Source organism: Balaenoptera borealis (assembly GCF_965194805.1).
Source record: "Balaenoptera borealis genome assembly, chromosome: 3".
Lineage (NCBI taxonomy): Eukaryota > Metazoa > Chordata > Mammalia > Artiodactyla > Balaenopteridae > Balaenoptera > Balaenoptera borealis.
In genome coordinates this window covers 63279374-63303565 of record NC_138866.1, presented here as the reverse complement: position 1 = coordinate 63303565, position 24192 = coordinate 63279374, and positions in this window count along the sequence as shown.

The window sequence follows — 24192 nt, the reverse complement described above, 5'->3', positions numbered from 1 at the left end:
GGTAGAGTAATCTTGGTTGTAGGTTGTTCCCTTTCATCACTTTAAATATGTCCTGCCACTCCCTTCTGGTTTGCAGAGTTTCTGCTGAAAGATCAGCTGTTAACCTTATGGGGATTCCCTTGTATGTTATTTGTTGTTTTTCCCTTGCTTCTTTTAATATTTTTTCTTTGTATTTGATTTTTGATAGTTTGATTAATATGTGTCTTGGCATGTTTCTCCTTGGATTTATCCTGTATGGGACTCTCTGCACTTCCTGGACTTGATTGACTATTTCCTTTCCCATATTAGTGAAGTTTTCAACTATAATCTCTTCAAATATTTTCTCAGTCACTTTTTTTTCTCTTCTTCTTCTGGGACCCCTATAATTCGAATGTTGGTGCATTTAATGTTGTCCCAGAGGTCTCTGAGACTGTCCTCAATTCTTTTCATCCTTTTTTCTTTATTCTGCTCTGCAGTAGTTATATACACTATTTTATCTTCCAGGTCACTTATCCGTTCTTCTGCCTCAGTTATTCTGCTATTGATTCTTTCTACAGATTATTATTATTTTTTGACTTTGACTGTGTTTGGTCCTCATTGCTGTGTGCAGGCTTTCTCTAGTTGCGACAAGTGGGGGCTACTCCTCGTTGCGGTGCGCAGGCTTCTCATGGCGGTGGCTTCTCTTTTTGTGGAGCATGGGCTCTAGGCACACGGTCTTCAGTACTTGTGGCACACGGGCTTATTTGCTCTGCTGTATGTGGGATCTTCCTGGACGAGGGTCTGAACCTGTATCCCCTGCATTGGCAGGCGGATTCTTAAACTCTGTACCACCAGGGAAGCCCCATCTAGAGAACTTTTAATTTCATTTATTGTGTTGTTCATCGTTGTTTGCTCTTTAGTTCTTCTAGGTCCTTGTTAAACGTTTCTTGTGTTTTCTCCATTCTATTTCCAAGATTTTGGATCATCTTTACTATCATTACTCTGAATTCTTTTTCAGGTAGACTGCCTATTTTCTCTTCATTTGTTTGGTCTGGTAGGTTTTTACGTTGGTCCTTCATCTGCTGCGTATTTCTCTGTCTTCTCATTTTGCTTAACTTACTGTGTTTCGGGTCTCCTTTTCGCAGGCTGCAGGTTTGTAGTTCACATTGTTTTTGGTGTCTGCCCCCAGTGGGTAAGGTTGGTTCAGTGGGTTGTGTAGGCTTCCTGGTGGCGGGGACTGGTGCCTGGGTTCTGGTGGAGGAGTCTGGATCTTGTCTTTCTGGTGGGCAGGACTGCATCTGGCGGTGCATTTTGGGGTGTCTGTGAACTTAGTATGATTTTAGGCAGCCTGTCTGCTAATGGGTAGGGTTGTATTCCTGTCTTGCTAGTTGTTTGGCATGAGGTGTCCAGCACTGGAGTTTGCTGGCCATTGAGTGGAGCTGGGTCTTAGCATTGAGATGGAGATCTCTGGGAGAGCCCTTGCCAAATGATATTACGTGGGGCCTGGAGGTCTCTGGTGGTCCAATGTCCTGAACTTGGTTCTCCCACCTCAGAGACTCAGGCCTGACACCTGGCCAGAGCACCAAGACCCCATCAGCCACACGGCTCAGAAGAAAAGGGAGGGAAAAAAAGAAAGAAAGAAAAAAACTCTTTCTGGGGGCCCACGGCCCGTCCCCGTGCCTCTGGGCCCAGCTCCCTCTGCTGTCTCTGCCAGGGCTATAGCCGAGGCCGCCACCGCCCACTTTCAGTTTCTAGACTGTTTTTTTAAGAGCAGTTTTAGGATCATAGTAAAATTGAGTGGAAGGTACAGAGATTTCCCATATGTCCCCTGTCCCCACACATGAATAGTCTTCCCCATTATCAACATCTCCCACCAGAGTGGTACATTTGGTACAGTTGATGAACTTACACTGACTCATCATTATCCCCTAGAGTCCATAGTTTACAGTAGGCTTTATTCTTGGTGTTGTATATTTTATGGGCTTGGACAAATGTATAATGACAAGTATCTACCATAGTATCACATAGAGTAGTTTCACTGCCCTAAAAGTCCTCTGTACTCCACTTTTTAAGCTTTCCCTGCCATCCTAAACTCTGGCAACTACTGATCTTTTTATTAGCTCCATAGTTTTGCCTTTTCCAGAATGTCGTATAGTTGGAATCACACAGTATGTAGCCTTTTCAGATTGGCTTCTTTCACTTAGTAATATACATTTAAGGTTCTTCCATGTCTTTTCATGGCTTGAGAGATTACTTCTTTTTAGCATTGAATAATATTCCATTGTCTGGATGACCACAGTTTATTTATCCATTTACATACTGAAGAACATCTTGGTTGCTCCCAGGTTTTGGCAATTATGAATAAAGTTGCTATAAATATCTGTGTGTAGGTTTTTGTGTGAGCATGAGTTTTCAACTCCTCTGGGTAAAAACCAAGACACATGGTTTCTGGATCGTATGGTAAGAGTATGTTTAGTTTTTTTTAAAAAAGCTGCCAAACTGTTTCCAAAGTGGGTGTACCATTTTGCATTCTCATCAGCAACGAATGAGAGTTCCTGTTGCTCTACATCCTCACCAGCATGTGGTGCTGTCAGTGTTCTGGATTTTGGCCATTCTAATAGGTGTGTAGTGGTATCTTATTGTTGTTTTAATTCACATTTTCCTGATGACATATGATATGGAACATCTTTTCATATACTTATTTGCCATCTGTCTATCTTCTTTGGTAAGTTATCTGTTAAGGTTTTCGGCCCATTTTTTGATCAGGTTGTTTGTTTTCTTATTGTTGAGTTTTTAAGAGTTCTTCGTGTATTTCGGGACTTCCCTGGTGGCACAGTGGTTAAGAATCCGTCTGCCAATTCAGGGGTCACAGGTTCAAGCCCTGGTCCAGGAAGATCCCACATGCCGTGGAGCACCTAAGTCCGTGGGCCACAACTACTGAGCCCACATGCCACAACTACCGAAGCCCATGCACCTAGAGCCCATGCTCCGCAACAAGAGAAGCCACCACGATGAGAAGCCCACACACCGCAATGAAGAGTAGCCCCCACTCGCCGCAGCTAGAGAAAGCCCGTGCAGCAATGAAGACCCAACACAGCCAAAAATAAAATAAATTAAATAAATTAATTAATTTTAAAAAAAGGAGTTCTTGGTATATTTCAGATAACAGTCCTTCATCAGATATGTCTTTTGCAAATATTTTCTCCCAGTCTATGGCTTGTTTTTTTCATTTTCTTGACAGTATCTTTCAAAGAGCAGAAAAGTTTAATTTTAATGAAGTCCAGTTTATCAATTTTTTCTTTCATGGATCAGGCCTTTGGTGTTGTATCTAAAAAGTCATCAGCAAACCCAAGGTCATTTGGATTTTCTTCTATGTTATCCTTTATGAGTTTTATAGTTTTGCGTTCTACATTTAGGTCTATGATCCATTTTGAGTTTTTGTGTGTGTGCATGAGAAGGGTGTAAGGTCTGTGTCTAGATTAACTTTTTTGCATGTGGATGTCTGGTTGTTCCAGCAACATTTGTTGAAAACTCAAATGCTTTTAAATGATATTTATATGTGTATAATATAAATGTCAGCTCCATGGATGTTCCCAAGCCCTTTGAAATTCAGATAACATTTGGTTCAAATACCCAACCCCAGTGTCTCTGAGGATACTCTGGGGCTTAGTCTCCTCTTGGTGTCCTCTGGTTGAGGTCTTCCTTCCAGCAACATTAGAGCCCTTCTACTCAGTGTTCCTTCTCGCTTTTCCCCACCTTGTCCCTGGAGACTGCCCCAATCTCTTCTCCCTGAAGCATCACTCACACTATATGTAAGCATATATTATCAAAGGAAGAGAGTCATGGAGGAGATGATGTTGTAGGGCAGAATGACCTAAACAGGATTTTAACATTTCTGAACTTAAAAATCCCTGGTCCATCCTTTCTTATGGAGAAATCCCCCTGTACCTGTTCCATCCACGTTGTGCTGGGTCCCTCTTGGGGTCACTGCTGGCCCATATGACAACTTCATGCACATTTAGAAAAAGGCAGCCCTTCTTCAGAAGGCTTTGCAATATACAGCTTGACAGCAGAAAGTGGGCCAGATTTCAGCCTTAGCTTCCCCCTCATCTTGCTTTAGCCCCCATCCTTCCCTAACCTACTGGTCCTCAATCCCCCAGATTCTCATTCATTTCTTATAGAGCAGTTTAGCTCTTTCTTTACTGGCTCCAGGCCATCCAAGTTATTCCCAAAGGTCTCATCTTCATAATTAATTTAAAAATGTGCTCTTCAACTTTAATAATTATAACTCTGAAAGGAACACTGGGGTGTTGAATTTTTTTCCCTCGCTACATATACATCATGATGATGGTGATAGTGATGGTGATGATGAAGTTAATGACAACAGCCCTTAAGTAAATATGCTTAAGTTATTACATGAGGAGAAAAATGGTCTTTTGCAGGAAAATCAAAGGTCCTTTCTTTGACATGTAAGAGATTGTATATTATACCCCTGTTTACCACAGAATAGAAACCAGAGTCTCTGAAGTGCTTTAAACTCTCAAAATTAAAAATGCTGAACTCTGCAGATGCATTCTGTAAATGTATAAGTATGGCAGAAAGCCAGAAAGTTCCTGGAAGACAACAGGATGTCAGCCCAGCTTTATGAAGCATATGTATTGTCATCATATTCTTTGTTTTTTCTATATTTTCAAGTTGTCATAGTTCTCTTTTTTTAAAATAATGCATTACTGTCTTTTTAAAAAATTTATTTGTTTATTTATTTATTTTTTGGCTGCGTTGGGTCTTCATTGCTGCGCACGGGCTTTCTCTAGTTGCAGAGAGCGGGGGCTACTCTTTGTTGTGGTGCGCGGGCTTCTCATTGCGGTGGCTTCTCTTGTTGTGGAGCATGGGCTCTAGGCGCACGGGCTTCAGTAGTTGTGGCATGCGGGCTTCAGTGGTTTTGGCCCACGGGCTTAGTTACTCCGCGGCATGTGGGATCTTCCTGGACGAGGGCTCGAACCTGTGTCCCCTGTATTGGCAGGCAGATTTTTAACCACTGCGCCACCAGGGAAGCCCTGTATCACATTCTTTAACAGACCAGGAGGAAGCAGAGGCATGGGCCACATCCTTGACATAATGTATTTCTGCAATTCTAAGGAACACCAACAGCATTTGGGAGAAACAAAAAAGGCAGTGCATTAAATGTTCACACTAGCAATAGGCTACATCCATCCTGATTTCGGAACTTTAAAGTGAGAGCAATAAAACTGTATCTTAGAAGTAAGGAGTATTGTACTTTCTGTTTAGGTCTTTTACAGCACATTATTCTATATCTTGAAGAAAAAGTTATTTCAATAATAGTGTTGCTAAATACATGCAAAATTGGCTTTCAAATAGAAACGATAGAATCAGTACATTCAAAACTAGGCATAAGGTTAATTGAATACTCTTTTTCTGGACTCAAACTGTGGAATATAAAGATTTGGTAAGGCTATGAATAGTAGAGACCAACTTCTCTAAGCCTAGTTTTCTCATCTACAAAACGGGTAAATTAAAGTACCACCATCATAAGATTGGTGTGAAGACTGAATGAAATAATACATGTAAAGTGCTTAGCATAGTGCCTGGAACACAATACTGTCTCCTGCTCTGAAGAAATTCAGAAGGAACTGCAAAGAGGGGGCTGGGGGATTACTTATTCCTGGTACTATTCAATCCAATCCAACAAACATTTCATGACCACCTACTGTATGCTAAGAATTGGGCTGAGAAGTGCATTAGGAAGAAATAAAGAAGAGTGTTGTGCCCATCTTGTCTTAGGAAGATGAGAAATATTGGGTACATTTAATTTTATTAACTGAACTTTGTACTTAAATATTGACTGCTATACTTAAGTTATCAAATATTATTAAACTTTAGGTATTAAGCACGTTATGTTGCTCTAAATATACATACTTAATTTAATGTATACTGTTTTATATACATGACTTCGGGATAATTTTGTATTTGTCAGTAATGCTAACCAAAGAATATTTTATTTTTAAGTGGTACTCACCCTTGCTTCTGCAAGAAAATTAAAATAAATGAGCCAATTGGAGTAGAGCTCTCACCTCTAATTACTGGGCCTTAGGAGTAAACGAATGAAAAACTACCCTTTAGTTCTGAAATAGCAAACTTGGAGATATACTAGGACATGGCAGGTCCTTGTTCCTGATGATAAGGGTGAATGGCCTTGAAGGACATTTGAAGATTAGATGTTATCCTAGGTGTGTGTAGTAGTCAGTTTCCAAGATGGCCCCCAGTGATCCTTGCCTCTGATAACAGCTGCCCCAGTCAAAATCTGATTGCTTTCTCATGGAAGACCCCAAGCAAGAATTTCCTGGCCAAGCCCTTTCCAAATTCCTGACCCATACGTGATTGCAGTTGTTTGAGGCCACTACATTTTAGGATAATTTATTACTGATACAGAACGTATTGAAGTAAGGTTAAGTCATTGAAGGTTACTAAATAGAGAAGTAAATGGTCAGACTTGCATCTTAGAAATAATTCTGCCTGCGAGGTGGAAGTTGGATGAAGGAGGTGGACGCTGAGAAACTAAAGGCAGGACACTAGTGAGGGAGCGATCATACCATCCAAGGACGAGGTGGTAGGGACTGAAACTGCATGGCAATCAAGCTGGAGGCTAGAGAAACAGATTGTTAACCAAAACTTCAGAAGCGGAGACCTGACTGAAATAAAAAGTGTTTACTTGTGGTTTGTTAGGACTGCATCCGGGGAGACACAGATTCTAGAAGCACTTGAATTGTGTTTGGCTGTACAACAAAGTGCGGGAGGCTTATAAAGGCAAAAACTGCAAGGTTACAGTCAGTTAAATGAATTTTTATCGAGAATTGTAATTTGGAGCTGGCAAGATGTAAGGGTGCTTATTAAGTAAGGATTGGATGGGGTCTGAGATCGTTGCACAGTTATAAGGGGAGACCCTGAGACCATAACGTTGCAGCTGGCAGGTGTTGTTCTGAAGACAGCTGGTGGTGTCCTTGGGTCTGCTATGGTTCAGTAAAGTTCAGGTTCTCAGTGGTGCAGAGACTGTCTGAGACCAGATCCTCAATGGCTCCCCAACTCCATTTTTGTATGCCTGAACTGCGATTACTCCATTATAATTTCTACTTGTCATCAGGATCAAGCAGTGTTTATAAAAGATAGAACTGCCTCCATTAAGTGACTGATCGCCTGTGGCAGGAAAGGTAGAGACTAAAATGGTTTCTGTGTTGTTTTTTTCTTCTAGAATCTTGCCATATTTATAGATTCCCCAGCTTTGACTACTTGCTGAAGAAAGAGTCAGTCTCATGCTACTTCTCCATCTCAGCTCAGAAATCTCCCTTTGAAGGTCTCACTCTTTTATCCAAGATAAATGTATTTACCTAGTTGCACTTCGTGGATTTAAAATAAGTACTAGCTATAAATATGTTCCCATAACTCGGGGGGTATGTGGGTGTTTTCCTTAAACTAAGTGTTCTTTAAAATATTTCGTTCTTCAAGATTTTTCTCATATCAGCGGTTTTCTATTTATTTGAAGAAACCCTAAAAATGTAGTCCGCATTTCATATGTTCTTTTAAGCTACTTAAACAATATTTTTAAGACATCAGTGATGTAATCTGTTTTTAAGAGCAATTGACTTACTTTAAATTAAAACTTAAACATATGCCCATTAAGAAATTAGCCAAGAAAAAACAGTAACATTAATCTCCTAAGGTTTTGTTTTTCAAAAAAGGTTTTCTTTTTAAGTTTGCAGAAATCTTTTGGGAATAATTAGTTTTTACTTTGAAGAAACATTTATCGGAAGTTTAGCAATTCTTTCTATTTTAAATCAGGCTCTCCCCTTGGAACCAATGCATGCCTCTGGACCCGTTATGGCTTTGACTCTAAACAAGGCTCTCCTGGGGACTTCCCTGGTGGTCCAGTGGGTGAGACTCCGCACTCCCAATGCAGGAGGCTCGGGTTCGATCCCTGGTCGGGGAGCTAGATCCCGCATGCATGCTACAACTAAGAGTTTGCATGCCCCAACTAAGAAGCCTGTGTGTTGCAACTATGAGCCTGTATGTCACAACTAAAAGATCCCACATGCCACAACTAAAGATCCCAAGTGCCACAACAAAGAGCTGGTGTAGCCAAAATAAATGAATAAATAAATATTAAAAATAAAATAAAATGAACAAGGCTCTCCTTCTTTGCTCAGGCAGTACTGTGAGGGATTTCCCAGCTACCTGTGTGAACCTAAGAAACTATAACTCTTCCCTGTAAAAACCCCTGTGTTTGGGACTTCCTTGGTGGCGCAGTGGTTAAGAATCCACCTGCCAATGCAGGGGACACGGGTTTGATCCCTGGTCTGGGAAGATCCCACATGCCACGGATCACCACAACTACTGAGCCTGCGCTCTAGAGCCCACAAGCCACAACTACTGAAGCCTGCGCCCAGAGCCTGTGCTCTGTAACAAGAGAAGCCACCCTGGTGAGAAGCCCACACACCGCAACGAAGAGTAACCCCGTTCATTGCAACTAGAGAGAAAGCCCACGCACGGCAACGAAGATCCAACACAGCCAAAAATAAATAAATAAAAATAAATAAATAAAATAAAATTAAAATCCCTGTGTTTGAGCTCATAAAACTCAATAAAAACAAAAACAAACAAACAAAGAAAACAAACAACCCAATCGAAAAATGGGCAGAAGACTAAATAGACATTTCTCAAAGAAGACATACAGATGGCCAACAGGCACATAAAAAGATGATCAACATCACTAATTATTAGAGAAATGCAAATCAAATGTACAATAAGGTACCACCTCACGCTGGTCAGAATGGCCATCATTAAAAAGTCTACAGATAACAAATGCTGGAGAGGGTGTGGAGAAAAGGGAACTTTCCTACACTGTTGATGGGAATGTAAATTGGTGCAGCCGCTATGGAAAACAGTATGGAGGTTCCTCAAAAAACTAAAAATAGAGTTGCCATATAATCCAGCAATCCTACCCATGGGCATATAATTAAAAAAGATACATGCACCCCTATTTTCATAGCAGCACTATTCAGAATAGCCAAGACATGGAAACAACCTAAATGTCCATTGACAGATGAATGGATAAAGAAGATGTGGTACATATATACAATGAAATACTACTCAGCCATAAAAAAATAATGAAATAATGCCATTTGCAGCAACATGGATGGAACTAGAGACTATCATACTAAGTGAAGTTAAGTCAGAAAGAAAAAGACAAATATCATGTGCTATCACTTATATGTGGAATTTAAAATATGACACAAAAGCACTTATCTATGAAACAGAAACAGACTCACAGACATAGAGAACAGACTTGTGGTTCTCAAGGGGGAGGGGGGTGTGGGGGGAGGGAGGGATTGGGAGGTTGGGATTAGCAGATGCACACTACTATATGTAGAATGGATAAAGAGCGAGGTCCTGCTGTATAGCACAGGGAACTATATTCAGTATCCTCTGTTAAACCATAATGGAAAAGAATGTGAAAAAGAATATATATATATGTAAAACTGAATCACTTTGCTGTACAGCAGAAATTAACACAACATTGTAAATCAACTATACTTGAATAAAAATAAATTAAAGAAAAAAATCCCTGTGGGGAATTCCCTGGTGGTCCAGTGGTTAGGACTCAGAGCTTTTACTGCCAAGGGCCTGGGTTCAATCCCTGGCCAGGGAACTAAGATCTTGCAAGCCACGCAGTGCAGCAAAAAAAAAAAAAAAAAAAAATCCCTGTGTTTGAATCATTTCAAAGAAACATAGAGCATAGATCACAGTAAGGTTCACTTCAGGATAAGCTGTGTGGTATGAGTCGGGGGCACTTGGGAAAACTCCCTTCCAGAGACTGCTTTTCCTTTGTTTTTCCACAGAAACTGGGATCCCATTATTAGATAAGCATGATTCTGGCACTAATTCTGATGGGTGGGTTTTTTCCACCACACTAAGCAATTCTCCGACACCAGCTGAGTGTCCTGCAATTCAACTCAATTCTGACACTATCTGCCCAAAGATAGCATCAGATCCCACAGGTTAAGGGCTCTGTCTTGCAAGACTGTCCCTACTTCAGATGCCAATCACAAGTCCAGGTTGTTACCTGTGCTTCTGACCCAACAGCTATACATTAGAGGTTTCCATGACTCCCTTCTTGGGTTCGATTAATTTTCTAGAGCAGCTCACAGAACTCAGATACCAATTTACTCACTAGATTACTTGTTTATTACAAAGGATATTAAAGGATTCGAATCAACAGCCAGATATAGAGATATATAGGGGGAGGTGCCGAACAAAGGAGCTTCTGTCCCCATGGAGTTTGGGGCCCAGCACAGTGGCATGTGGAAGCATTCTTGTTCACCAGCCTAGAAGCATTCTTGTTCTCCAAATCCCGTCCTTTTGGGTTTTTATGGAAGCTTCATTACATATGCACAATTGATTAAATCATTGGCCACTGGTGACTGATCAGCTTCTAACTCCCCTCTCCTCCCTGGAAATGGGGGCATGGGACTGAAAGTTCCAACCCTCTAGTAGTAGGCCAGGAGAATCAACCATATTCTCCTGGCCTACTGCCCTCAATCTGAGGTGAGGTCCAAAAGTCACCATTAACATCACAAAAGACACCTTGGTCACTCTCTTCACTTGGGAAATTCCAAGGGTTTTAGGAGCTCTGTGCTAGAAAAAGGGACTATGACCAAATATATATTTCTGATTATGAATAACAATATCACAATGAGTCATTATTAGATGACTCCAGGAGTCCCTTACTAAATTGTATGTGACCTTTGTCAATGAAAAAATTAATCAGTAGCAGATCTAAGAAAGAAATGGAAAATTGTATTGGCGCCAACCTGAGGATTATAACCTGGGAGACGGTCTTTCAGAAAGCTCTGAGGACTATTTCCCTCTTTAGAGGTCAAAGTACAGTTATCTTTGAGACAAAGGGCTATAGTCAATTGACAGTTTACACAATCCAGATTTACACATGGGTCTTGGCCCTTTACAAGATTAAGAAGGAAGGTTATCTCGTTTATGAGATTAAGAAAGAATGTTATCTCCTAAAGAGGTCTGGTTAAAGCAGATGCACAACATGCACCAAAGGGAAGGGAGGCGGCCCAAACAGGCAAAGAAAAATTTCATGTTTAAATTTTTCTTATCTTGCCATAAAATATGAATTTTATTTCATCACCTTGTAGAAAGGGATTTTCCACTGCCCCCTAGGTTCATTCTCCACCCTTCTTCGCCCTGATTTTTAGAGTGGCTGACCCGTACAGACTAGTTCAATGCCTTTGAATTCTAGTTGGGTTCAACCAATGAAGACCCCCAGGAGAGATCAGAGGAAGAGTGGACAGTGAAGGTGCTGTTATTATTATTTTTAAAAATTTATTTATTTTTGCTGCATTGGGTCTTCATTGCTGCGCACCGGCTTTCTCTAGTTACAGGGAGTGGGGGCTACTCTTCGTTGCGGTGCACCAGTTTCTCACTGCGGTGGCTTCTCTTGTTGCGGATCATGGGCTCTAGGTGCGTGGGCTTCAGTAGTTGTGGCACACAGGCTCACTAGTTGTGGCTCTCGGGCTCTAGAGCGCAGGCTCAGTAGTTGCGGCACACAGGCTTAGTTGCTCCGCGGCATGTGGGATCTTCCCAGACCAGGGTTCGAACCCGTGTCCCCTGCATTGGCAGGCAGATTCTTAACCAGTGCACCACCAGGGAAGTCCTGAAGGTGCTGTTATAACTGCCGAACTTCAACCCTGAAAGGTCACCTTGGGCTGCTTGGGTCCCCTGACCAAAGGTCACGGCTCCTCTTCTGGCAAGCTCCATGTCTCTCTGGAGAAGCTGCTCCCTCCCTTCATCCTTCTGGGACTAGGGGTGGGAATAGCCCTGGGACTGCTGTTCCTTGTGGTCTCTCCCTACACACTACACACACTTGTGTAAATAGTACCTTTATTAAACCCACCTTGAATTATCCTAATTTGAGTGTGCCATCTGTTTCCTCCTGAGACTTTGACAGATACTCCTTGATAGAAGCAATTTACCAGGCTATTATTGGCCATAAACATCCAATTATAAATTATGAGATTGCTTTACAAGGTATAACTACCGAATGGTAGTGGGACTAGGACAAATAAATCTTCACAGAGATAAAAAAGAAACAACACAAAGCAACAGAAAGAGCAAGAGGTTTGAAATTAGGAGATCTCAGTTTGAGTTCCAGATCAGCAGTTTACAACACTTCTGGGCCTCATTTTTCTCACCTATAAAGTATGAGTTTTAAAACTGATCAGTGGCTTTCAATTTGTATTTCACAAAAACCCCCAGTTTCATAGAGGTACTTCAATGTCCACCAGCGTGGGAGGGGAGAGAAGCAAAGAAAAGATAGGAGGAAAGAGACAGAGCCCCATCCCTACTCCAGCTAGGGCAGCTGTGCTGTCAGATTTATGTGGAACAAGATAACCAAGGACGTGACTGAGGAGTCCAGATCAAGGACAGGCTACTTTGCTCTGGAGATTTCTCAGGTCATGGATGCAAAACTGGGTATTCCTGCTGCTGGTCCTCTAGGGAAAGGTGGGCTTTCATATTCATATGTGTGTGTGTGTGTGTGTGTGTGTGTGTGTGTGTGTGTGTTTGTGTGTGTGTTTAAAGAGCAGTTTGGGATTTCTGCCCTTTGTGTGCAGTAACACTGGGTGCGGAAGAACACCCTCCCTCCCTCTTCTAGGACCCATTGCAGGTATCTGCGGTGGAGGACAATCCAGGCAATGCTGGGGGTGATGGAAACCAGCCTAAATCTGAGTCCCCAAACTCCCAGCAGAGACCAGTAGGCAAACCAAGTGGAGGACTGGGTCCCAGCCTGAGTCAACCCTCTGATGTTCATGGATTTATTACTGAGAGGAATTCTGGGGAGGGAAAAAAAAAAAAAAAGATTTTCCTGGGATTGGGGTGTGTGTGTGTGTGTGTTGTTAGTTTTAATGTTAAAAGGAATGTGACTGAATTTTAGACCCGTATTTGGTAGGAGCGACATATATTCATGACTGTGTGTAGCACGTAATAGGTGCTCAATAACTGTGGAATAAATGAATGCATGGATGAATTCTGGGTAACACTGCATTAGAAGATAAAAATTCTGCTTTTAAACACATGTATGAAAAGCAGTAATCTAGTTCACACTGGAAGTCCGGTTCGCTCTGATGGCCGACAAGCATGGGCATACCTGTTCTGGCTATATCCTTGCAGGTTCCTCAGGGACTATCAGGAAGGGCTACTGGCCACGAGCAAGAGGAGAGCAGGGAGGGAAAAAGAATAGAAAAATCAAAATTTCAATTGATGCACAATTTTTTTTTTAATGCTAATACTCTTTTTTAAAAAAAATAATTAGGCTGTGTTGGGTCTTCATTGCTGTGCGCAGGCTTTCTCTAGTTGCAGGGTGGGGGCTACTCTTCGCTGCGGTGCGCGGGCTCTAGGCGCACAGGTGGCTCGCGGGCTCCAGAGAGCAGGCTCAGCAGCTGTGGCGCCCCTGCATTGGCAGGCGGATTCTTAGCTATTGTGCCACCAGGGAAGTTCCACACTTCTTTTTTTTTTTTTTTTTTAATCTTTGTCTTTGGTATTTTCTTTCCATTACGGTTCAATAAGCTCAAAAAAAGCTTTAAATGATTTAAAGCTGCAAAGTAAAGTCACTAGATTTTTTTTCCAGTTTTTCATTTTGAAATCATTATAGATTCACAGGAAATTGAAAAGCTAGTACACAGAGACTAGTGTACGCTAGAAACTGTATACCCTACAACAAAATATATTTTTTAATGTAAAATCCAGTTAAATAGTTTGGGACCACTTTATTCCATTTAATTATTCTTCTGAAATGCTGATTAATTTATTATTTTTTATAATTTATTTATTTATTTATTTATTTTTGGCTGCGTTGGGTCTTTTTTTTAGCATTTAAAAAATTTTATTTATTTTATTTATTTCATTTTTTGGCTGCATTGGGTCTTCATTGCTGTGTGCAGGCTTTCTCTAGTTGCAGTGAGCAGGGGTTACTCTTCATTGCGGTGCATAGGCTTCTCATTGCGGTGGCTTCTCTTGTTGCGGAGCACGGGCTCTAGGTGCGCGGGCTTCAGTAGTTGTGGCTCGCGGGTTCTAGATTGCAGGCTCAGTAGTTGTGGCACACAGGCTTAGTTGCTCCATGGCATGTGGGATCTTCCTGGACCAGGGCTCGAACCAGTGTCCCCTGCATTGGCAGGCGGATTCTTAACCCCTGTGCCACCAGGGAAGCCCTGCATTGGGTCTTCGTTGCTGTGCACGGGCTTTCTCTAGTTGCAGCGAGCGGGGGCTTTTCTTCGTTGCAGTGCGCGGGTTTCTCATTGCAGTGGCTTCTCGTTGTGGAGCACAGGCTCTAGGCATGCAGGCTTCAGTAGTTGTGGCTCACAGCCTCAGTAGTTGTGGCACATGGGCTCAGTAGTTGTGGCTTGCGAGCTTAGTTGCTCTGCGGCATGTGGGATCTTCCTGGACCAGGGCTCGAATCTGTGTCCCCTGCATTGGCAGGTGGATTCCTAACCACTGCGCCACCAGCGAAGTCCCTGAAATAATGATTACTTTAATACTTAGGATCCAATAGAATTGATCACATTTAAAATGGTATGTCAGACGCACTTCTGATTAAGGAATCAAGCTGGTACCAAAAAAAGTCATGACGCTCTCTCTTTCAGATGATAAGCCTTTAGAAAAAGGTCACTCAATGGGAAAGTTACAGAGATAAAGGGTTGTATTTATGGTGTTTCTAATAATTTGAGTCCTCTGTGAAACTATCAGCTGCCTGGCTTTCTGGAAGGTAACCAGTAGAGGGCACTCTAGGCCTCAAAGACTGCAGAAAAAGCTCCAGGATTGCCAGAAGCCTCAATCGTTTACCTTCTTCAAGATACTTTCACCTTATTATGAGCTTGCCTGCTGGATGACTGCAGAGTAGGTTTTTTTTTTGTGCGCATGTGATGAAAATAAAAAATTATGAACTCTCAAATAACCATGTTAATATTACACAAATAATTTTTTTTTAGATCCAAGGTTCTTGCATCAGTGTTCCCTAATTATTCAACTTGGTTTTTGAATCAGTTACTTTTATGATACAGGATTCCTGGACATAACCTACCCACGATTATCAGGATTTCATAACCCTGAACACTCTTGCCTGAATCCATATACATTGCCTGAACCTAAGTACAATGCGGATCTATTTCTACGCCAGCTTTTAATTAACCTATAAAACACTGACGTGCTCCCAGCAGTTTGGCAGGGGAGCAAAGCATGCTCTTTTTTCACCTTTTATAAACAGTGTATAAAATAGGATTATAACTTCCCCATGAACATGCAGATACAACTAGAACTTCACCACAAACAAACCAGCGGGTACTTTAGATGCATCAAATTTCCTCTGGAAGTGGGAGGAAAACTAATATTTGCCAAAGATCCAGCATACGTCAGGCGCTTGCTAGGTGTTTCCTGCACACGAGCTCATTTCAGGCTCCTATTGTCGTGCCTACTTTACAGCTGGGGAAACAAAGGTGCTCAAGGACATCCAGTTAGCTAGTGGCAGGGGGAGAAGCAAACCCAGATGTTTCTGGCCTCGTGTGCCTCTTTTTCCCCCGGGGAGCTACCCTGGTCTCTGTTCAGCCACTCTGCCACCATTTTCCCTGTCACTTTCTGGGACTGTACTTCATAGGCGGGTTCATTTTCAGTGATTCCTGGTTGTCTATATTTTGGAATTTGCCTGTTAATTGAATATGCCATCTGTTGTTGTGAAACTGACGAAACTGCCCCAAACAAGGGTAATAGAGGTTTAAAAAGAAAAAAGAACTTTTTTGTAGGGGCTGAATGTTGGGAGAGGGGGGTTGGGCAAGGGCGGTGAAGGGAGACTTTTGTTTTTCAGTCTGTTATTTCTGTAACGTTTGAATATTTTATGATTTGAACATAACATATTCATGCAGTATTTTTTTTAATAGAGAAGGAGAAAAAGAAACTTTCTGGGAAAATATGAAAAAACAAGGTAGAAAGGGCCACAATACAGTATATATTCTATTTTTATGATATATTTATAGTAATTTGAAGATAAAGACCTCTTTTGAGAGAGCAAAAAAGACCAAAGTCTCATTATATGGCTATTCTCTTCTCTTCATCCCTCACACCCTATACTCAGAAACACAAACAAAAGCCTCTTTTTGTTTCCTCTGACGGAACAATGATGACTAAGTGAATAAATCATCCAGTCACCAAAACTTCATTCCCAGTCATTTGACACCATTTAGGGAATACTATGTTGGAAATGTGCAGCTGTTCGAATCCCCACCAGCACCACCCCTTCAGATGAGCGCATCTGAGGAATAGGAAAGAAGTAGTCAATACTACAGTTTCTAAATGAACGGTGGATGTTCCATTTAAACAGTTATACTGTTAATTTGAAGGTGAAAAGGGTGGAAATATGTTCCCCCCTTTCTTCTCCTTAACTCCAGCACAGATTATTTTCATAAGAAATTGAAGGAAATAAAGTTAAATTTTTTAGGGTTAAATTTACAAACTACAGCCTGTTAAATTCATTCACGGTCCTGTAAACAACTCTAAAGTAAGGTTTGTACCAGGAAACTGAAGTACGATGGTGTTAAATTTTAGACACGAAAAGGGTTTAATAATCTCCCCCTGATGATTCAGTATCTGCTGAGAAGAGTTTACCGCAGAGAAACTCGACAATAGGAACAGTGTCACCACACTTCCCCCTCCTCTATTACTCATACTGCTTTGAAACCTTATTAAAGCTGGTGCATTGTGAAAGCCCTATTTATTCTAGTTATTCTGGCAAAAATTCCCTTGTTAGGTAGCAAGAGCACCTCAAACCTCTTTTCAACTTTCAGCAGCCAGTATCCTACTTTCCCTCGTTCTCACCACCTGAATAACCTGGAATGCTTATGTATTCAGCAGTGCTTCCTGGGTGAGGCAAATTTTGTACATATGTATTATTATATATACACATGTATACATATTGTGTGTGTACACACACGTGTATATGCACACGCATTACACATATATGTATATACGTGTGTGTATGTTCATATGTCTATCTTAAGAAACTGAGGGCCTACAGAGCAGATTTTCCTTTTGCCTGCCTTTACTGGTTTTCTCTCTGATCCTTTTAAAATCACTGAGTTACTGGCGGATAGATTTGTTCTTCACAAACCTTTCAAGGTAATCATATGTGTAAGATCTAGCTAACAAGCTGAGTGGATTTGCTGCAGTCATTGTGACTATGTTATGTTCACCTATTTGATATTTTTGCTTCATTCTCTTGGTTCTCAAGATTTCTTGGCAAATATGCTTTTCAGAGAGCTTCTTAATTCATCAACTTAGGTGGCCTTTTGTTTTTAATAGTATAAAAATTTATTATTTTACGTAACAAGAAGTCCAGAGGTGGGGCAGCTTTGGAGTTGGTTAACTCAGTGGCTCAATGTTGTCAAGGACACAGATTCTTTCCACTTGTTCCCTGGCCATCCCAACTGAATTGGCCTTTGTCCTCCTGTTTGTTCCTTCATGGTCTCCTCGGCAACTTCTCTTCCTGATAATTATTCTGGATTCTTTCTCCGGTTTCCTTACCTGAAGCAGTTTTGCATCAGGAGATCTGTGTGGGGTTTTGCACCTCTAGCTTGCCCACCACCCTCCCCTCCAGAAGGTTACCTGATCTGACTCCAGCTGGTATAGCTCTGGGTCCCAAGGTCCCTCTCCTGGCCTGGTCTTGAGAATTAATTTGCACCTTGAATTTAAATCCATACGCAGCTAAGGGGTGGGACTCATTGTTTCTTCCTCATTACCTGGGCACCCCACCCCCTGGTTCTTCTGGGTCTCCAGCGTGTCCTGCTGCTTCTCTGACCTGGAAGTCTTCCAGGGTTCAGACTGGTCCTCCTCACAGAATGGTCTCTCCCCTGGGAAAGTCACCGTTCTGTGGCTCCCCCTCTCACTCCTCTGTGACTCCCCCTCTCACTCCTCTGTGACTCTCTTCACCTTACCTAGGGAGAGATTCTGGTTCCCATCTCCAATCATGGCATGTTGGTCTTGTCACCTGCATGTTCTGTCATTACTGTGACTTGAACGTGCCCCAAGCTGAATGCCTCATTCCTTCCCCACCCAGACTTGTCATTGTGTAGCTGCTGTTAACATTTATTATTGTATTTCAATGTGGTTTAAAGCTAAGATCTGAAAAATAGTGGGATTATATTCAGTACAAGCCACTTCTTTAAGAAGTACATGGGCCAAAATGAAGATGAAAAATTGCTGCATTTAGTTATGAGGTCCATTGATGTAAATGAAAATTAAGAGGAAAACAATAGCTCTAGCTCCAAAGGCGGAAGGCCTGAATTTCAGAGTGACTGGATGAGACATGACAATTAAATGCAATGTGTGATTTTTTTTCCCTTTTTTTTCTTTTTGAAATCTAGATTAAAAGAAAAAAAAACCTACAAAGGATATTGTTGGGACAACTGGGAATATCGGAATATGGACTGTATTTTAGATTACACTAGTGCATTAATGTTAAATTTCCTGAGTGAGATTCTTATTCCATGTAGAAGGAATGTCCTTGTTCTTAGGAAATACATACTAAAGTATTTTGGGATGAAGTGTCAGTGTCTATAATTAACTCTTTTTTTTTTTTTTTTTAACCATAAGCTCTTTTTTAAAAAATTTATTTAATTTATTTTATTTTTGGCTGCATTGGGTCTTTGTTGCTGCACGCGGGCTTTCTCTAGTTGCAGCGAGAGAGGGCTACTCTTCGTTGCGGTGCATGGGCTTCTCATTGCGGTGGCTTTTCTTGTTGTGGAGCACGGGCTCTAGGTGCGCGGGCTTCAGTAGTTGTGGCACACGGGCTCCAGAGTGCAGGCTCAGCAGTTGTGGCACGCGGGCTTAGGTGCTCCGCGGCATGTGGGATCTTCCCGGACCAGGGCTCAAACCCGTGTCCCCTGCGTTGGCAGGCGGATTCTTAACCACTGCACCACCAGGGAAGCCCTATAATTAACTCTTAAATGGTTTAGCTGAAAATTAAAAATTAAAAAGCAGAAAGAAAGCAAATGCAGTGAAATTCAGTTGATAAATCTAAATGAACAGCATATGGTGTTCATTGTGCTACCTGTAACTTTTCTGTTTGCAATTTGTTTGAAATTCTTCAGAATAAAAAGTTGGGGAAAAGCAGTGACTGGTGGAGAAAATCACTTTTCTGATTCAAGGACTCCGTGTGTGTGTGTGTGTGTAGGGGGTATCAAGGTTTAAGTTTATATTTAGAAATTTCGGAGGTATAATCGTTCAAGAAACAGATGTGATCATTGCCTGTTTAAAACCAATAACAGTTTGAACTGTTCTAACGGGTGGAAGGGCTGCTTAGGAATGCTTGCTGAAGACAGGGGTTGCGTCAGTCTGCTCTCTGAAGGCCTCTACCACTTGGCAGACAGCCCTGTTCTCTGGACATACGCCCCATGAAGGAATTGGGCTGCATATCTCAACTGCAGTGCTCAGATACAGGAATGGTCGCCTGGCTCTGTCCCACGGATTGGGTCACCATGGGAGGTGAGAAGTAATGCATTGATCCTGTCAGTTGTCAGGCTCTGTTCTAGACTTTCACGTACATCATCTGTTACCATTGCACAGCTTCCCGGTGTGGTAGGAATTATCATTCCTGGCTACAAATGAGAAAATTTTTTTTTCTTTTTGAAAACACAGTTGAAACTAGATATGGTTTTTATTTCCTTTTTTTTCTTTCCAGAAGAAAGGTTTTTTTAAATTTTAAAAGTAATATTTTTACCAGATCAAAATCTGTAACAAGAGCTGCTAGTTGTTGATACGGCATAAAGTAGTCTGATTTATGTATATTATGTCATTTGCCTCTTGCTGCAACCTCGTAGGTAGGTATTCCTCTGAAGGGAGGTTAAGTAACTCACCCAGCTCACTCAGCTACTAGGTGGCAGAGGTAGAGCTAGAACTGGAACTCAGATCAGGCTAACACCAAAGTCCATGTTCTTACTTACAGCTGCCTTCTAATTATAAATATGTATGTGTTTATTGTAAAAATATTTGAAAAATACAGAGTCTGAAGAAGAAATAAATTCCCCTGAAATCCTGTCTACCAAAATAAATCGCCAGTAACATTGTTTTCAATCTTTTTCTCTGCATATATCTTTTGTATATATAATATATATATTTGCATAAATATTAAGTGAAAAGCAAGAGACAAAACTACACTGAATAATTCTACTTTTCAAAAATATGTGGGGCACTTCCCTGGCGATCCAGTGGTTAAGAATGCACGCTTCCAATGCAGGGGGTGTGGGTTCGATCCCCCATCAGGGAACTAAAATCCCACATGCTGTGTGGCATGGACAAAAAAATTAAATTTAAAAAAAAAAGAAAGGCTTATTTTAAAAAAATGTGGAAATGATAAATAAACAGGACTCTTACTCCACATTCATTTTTAATCTAACATTATGTAATGAATGTTTCCCAATATCATTAAATATTACTCAGAAGCATGATTTTTTTAATGGCTGCATATTTCATTGTGTACATTTTCTGTAATTTAGCCTTTATATTGATTCTTTTTTTTTTCCATCAAAAAATGGTGGGAAATATCTACATAAATTTTTGTTCTATTTTTATGAATGATCAGATATATATTGAGCTCCTACTGTGTGCCAGGTACCTCTGTGCTCGGCACGAGAGACAATGGTGAGCAAAAGAGGCACAGTTCCGTCCTTCAGGGAATTAGCAATCTAGTGGGGGAAATTTAATAAACATTAATCCACTGATCATATACAAAATTGTAAATACATCCTGTGATAAAAAGGGAAGGCACATGTTGCTGGACGGCACATACCACCAGAAAAACCTGCCCTAGTGTGTGGGATCATGGAAGGTCTCCCCAAGGAAATAATATTGGGCTTGAGATCTGAGTGAAAAGTAGGAGCTAGCTGAGCAAGGAAGCTGAACAAGAGCATTCTAGGCAGTGGGAACAGTGGATGCAAAGTCCCTTTGACAGGAAGCAGCACAGGGCATTGGAGGAAGAGTCAGTGTAGCAAGTTTACAGGAGGGGGTACAATCCTGAAGCTGGGTTAGGAAATCTCTCTTTTTCTTTCGTAAAGAACCAGTTTTTACAATCTTGGTTTAACTGAAAAGTTAAAATTTAGGAGTTGTTTAATTTCCACATATTTGTGAATTTCCTAAATTTCTTTCCATTACTAATTTCCAATTCCACTCCATTGTGATCAGAGAACATACTTTGTTTCAATCCACTGAGTCAAACTAGAAAAGCAAAGATAATTTTTTATTTGTTTTGTTTTCCTTTAATCTCCCAAGCCTGGGCACGGCGCATAGTGGCAGTAAATAGAAGGACCAAAGTATCACCCCACAGATTCGCTTACTGGTTATAGGGGAAAACACAGCTTTGTAATGAGAGGGATCAGACTGCAATCGTATGACTGCACTGATCGATCTTGGCCTCAGTATTGGTGGGGCAACCAGATATTGTGTGCACCTGACATGATGTAGTATAAAGGACACAGCATTACCTATGAAGTATTCTCACCAAATATGTTTAACCTGAATCTAACCAACCTTGTATATCCAACTACCAGCTTACAAGGAATAGAGGAACAAGGGAAATGACATCCCAAGGAAACCATCAGACAAAGTGAGAAGGTAGGACATTCTTCAGGACATACTGAGTTCTTCAACAAGTCAATGGCATTAAAAAAAAAAAAAAGTGGAGACTATACTAGATTACAAGAGACTTCTGAAGAATAAAACAAGGGGCTTCCCTGGTGGCGCAGTGGTTGAGAGTCTGCCTGCCAATGCGGGGGGCACGGGTTCGAGCACCGGTCTGGGAAGATCCCACATGCCGCCGAGCAACTGCGCCCGTGAGCCACGATTACTGAGCCTGTGCTCCGCAACGGGAGAGGCCGCGATAGTGAGAGGCCCGCGCACCGCGATGAAGAGTGGCCCCCGCTTGCCACAGCTAGAGAAGGCCCTCGCACAGAGACGAAGACCGAACACAGCCATAAATAAATAAATAAATAAAATTTAAAAATAATCTGTTTGTACTTTAAAAAAAAAACAAAAACACAACGAAATGCAACATGTGGATTTTGTTGGACGGTGGTTTGAACACACCAGCTGTAAATGACATTTTGGGGAAAACTGGGGAAATTTTAATATAGATCGGGTATTAGATTATATTAAGAAATTGTTAATTTTGTTAGGTGTGATAAAGGTCTCTCTCTGATGCACAGCCAGGGCTCAGAATCTCAGGTTCGGGCTCAGTGAGACTCAGGCAGCAGACCTAGGTGTCCAACAAGACCAATAGTAGTCCTAATCTCCCTGGATTTACCTCAGCAGGGAGAGAAAACCACTGCTACAGGAATACCTCTGGATAAAAAGAAGTGGTTGCTAAAGGTCTGATATCTGAAAAGTATGCATGGCAGGTCTGTAATACATAAAAATTCCAGTAAGTCCAATAGATCCTTGGGAAGAACGTGGATTTCACTGGAGTGAAAATTGTTCTGGAGCCCCCAAGGATCCAATATTATGATTGATTCTTCAGAATAAATCAATAATAAGTAGAGTCATGCGCTGCCCTATTTTTCACCTGTTCTATGTCACTGTCCAGGAAGAAACTAACACTTCCTGTTGGAATTTTTGGTAGAACTTCAGCTTTGGTCAGTTCTCTCTCATAACTCCTTCCTCATGTCCACACACAAAATGTGGGGATGTGAAAAAGCCTGCATTAGTAAATGGGATTTCTTATTTTGCCTTAGAATAGGCTTGTTTGTGCATCATATGAGCTGAAGTTCATGCTACCTTAAAAAAAAAAAAGTTGTGATAGTTTAAACTGTCTGTTTTGTTTTCTGTTAATTTAACTGTTCATAGAATCCATCACCCTAATAAAGTTAACCACAAATCGGACAGCTGGATCACCACAGTTTGGATGGCCACCTACCTAGTTCCACTGACTGGTCCAGGAATACTGCAGAAAGTAAAGTCCATGAATCTTTATTTTAGATCTCACTTCTCTTATCTTGATGTAGAGCTTGCAGCCCCAGATTCTACATAATGTTTCTAAGTATTGGGAAAAGGAGGAAAGGAGGAAATTCACATGTATTGAGTAGCTATTATTGGTCAGGCATTATACTAACTACTTAATCTATTTTCAATCATTTAATTGGGGATGAATATAAAGTAGTAGTTAAGAAGGTTGACTCTAAAAAAATGAAAGCAGAGGGAGAGAGAAGGATGGAGGGAAGAAGCAGGGATGTAAAACTGGTAAAATATTAACAATTATTGAATCTAAATGGAGGGTATACAAGTACTCTGTACTATTCTTTCAACTTTTGAAATTTTTCACAATAAAAAAAAGAATGTCTTTAAATAGTTAAACATAGTTGTCATGTGACCTAGCATATGACTGCTAGATACATAACCAAGAGAAACGAAAGCCCGCATCTGCATACAAAAAAACTTGTACACAAATGCTCACAGTCCCATTACTCATGATAGCCAAAAGGTGGGAACAACCCAAAAGTTGAAGAATAGATAAACAAAACTGGTATATCCATACAATGGAATATTATTTGGCAATAAAGAGGAATGAAGTCCTGATACATATGCAAAAATATGGATAACTTTTGAAAGCATTATGCTAAGTAAAAGAAGCCAATCATAAAAAAACACATATTTTATGATTCTATTTACATAAAATGTTTAGAATAGGCAAATCTATAGAAACATGAATTAAATTAATAGCTGCCTAGGGCTCGAAGTAGGGGATTGGAGGTGGAGTGGTTGTTAATGGATATGAGATTTCTTTTAGGGGGGATGAAAATGTTTTAAAATTAGATTGTGGTGATGGCTGCATAACTTTGAATATAATAAAAACCACTGAATTTTACACTTTAAGTGGGTGAATTGTATGACATGTGAATTATATCTCAATAAAGCTGTTTAAAAAAAAAAAAAGAATGACAAGTCTGGAGTCAAGACTGCCTGAGTTTGGATCCTGCCTCTACCACTTCCTTTGTCACGTAAACTTGGGCAAGTTATTTAACCTCTAAGCAACAGTTTTTAACCTGTAGAGAAGTACTAGCACCACTACTAGCCTTGTTTGGGGGGATAATCTATTAGAAAGTCTACGTGAAGTGC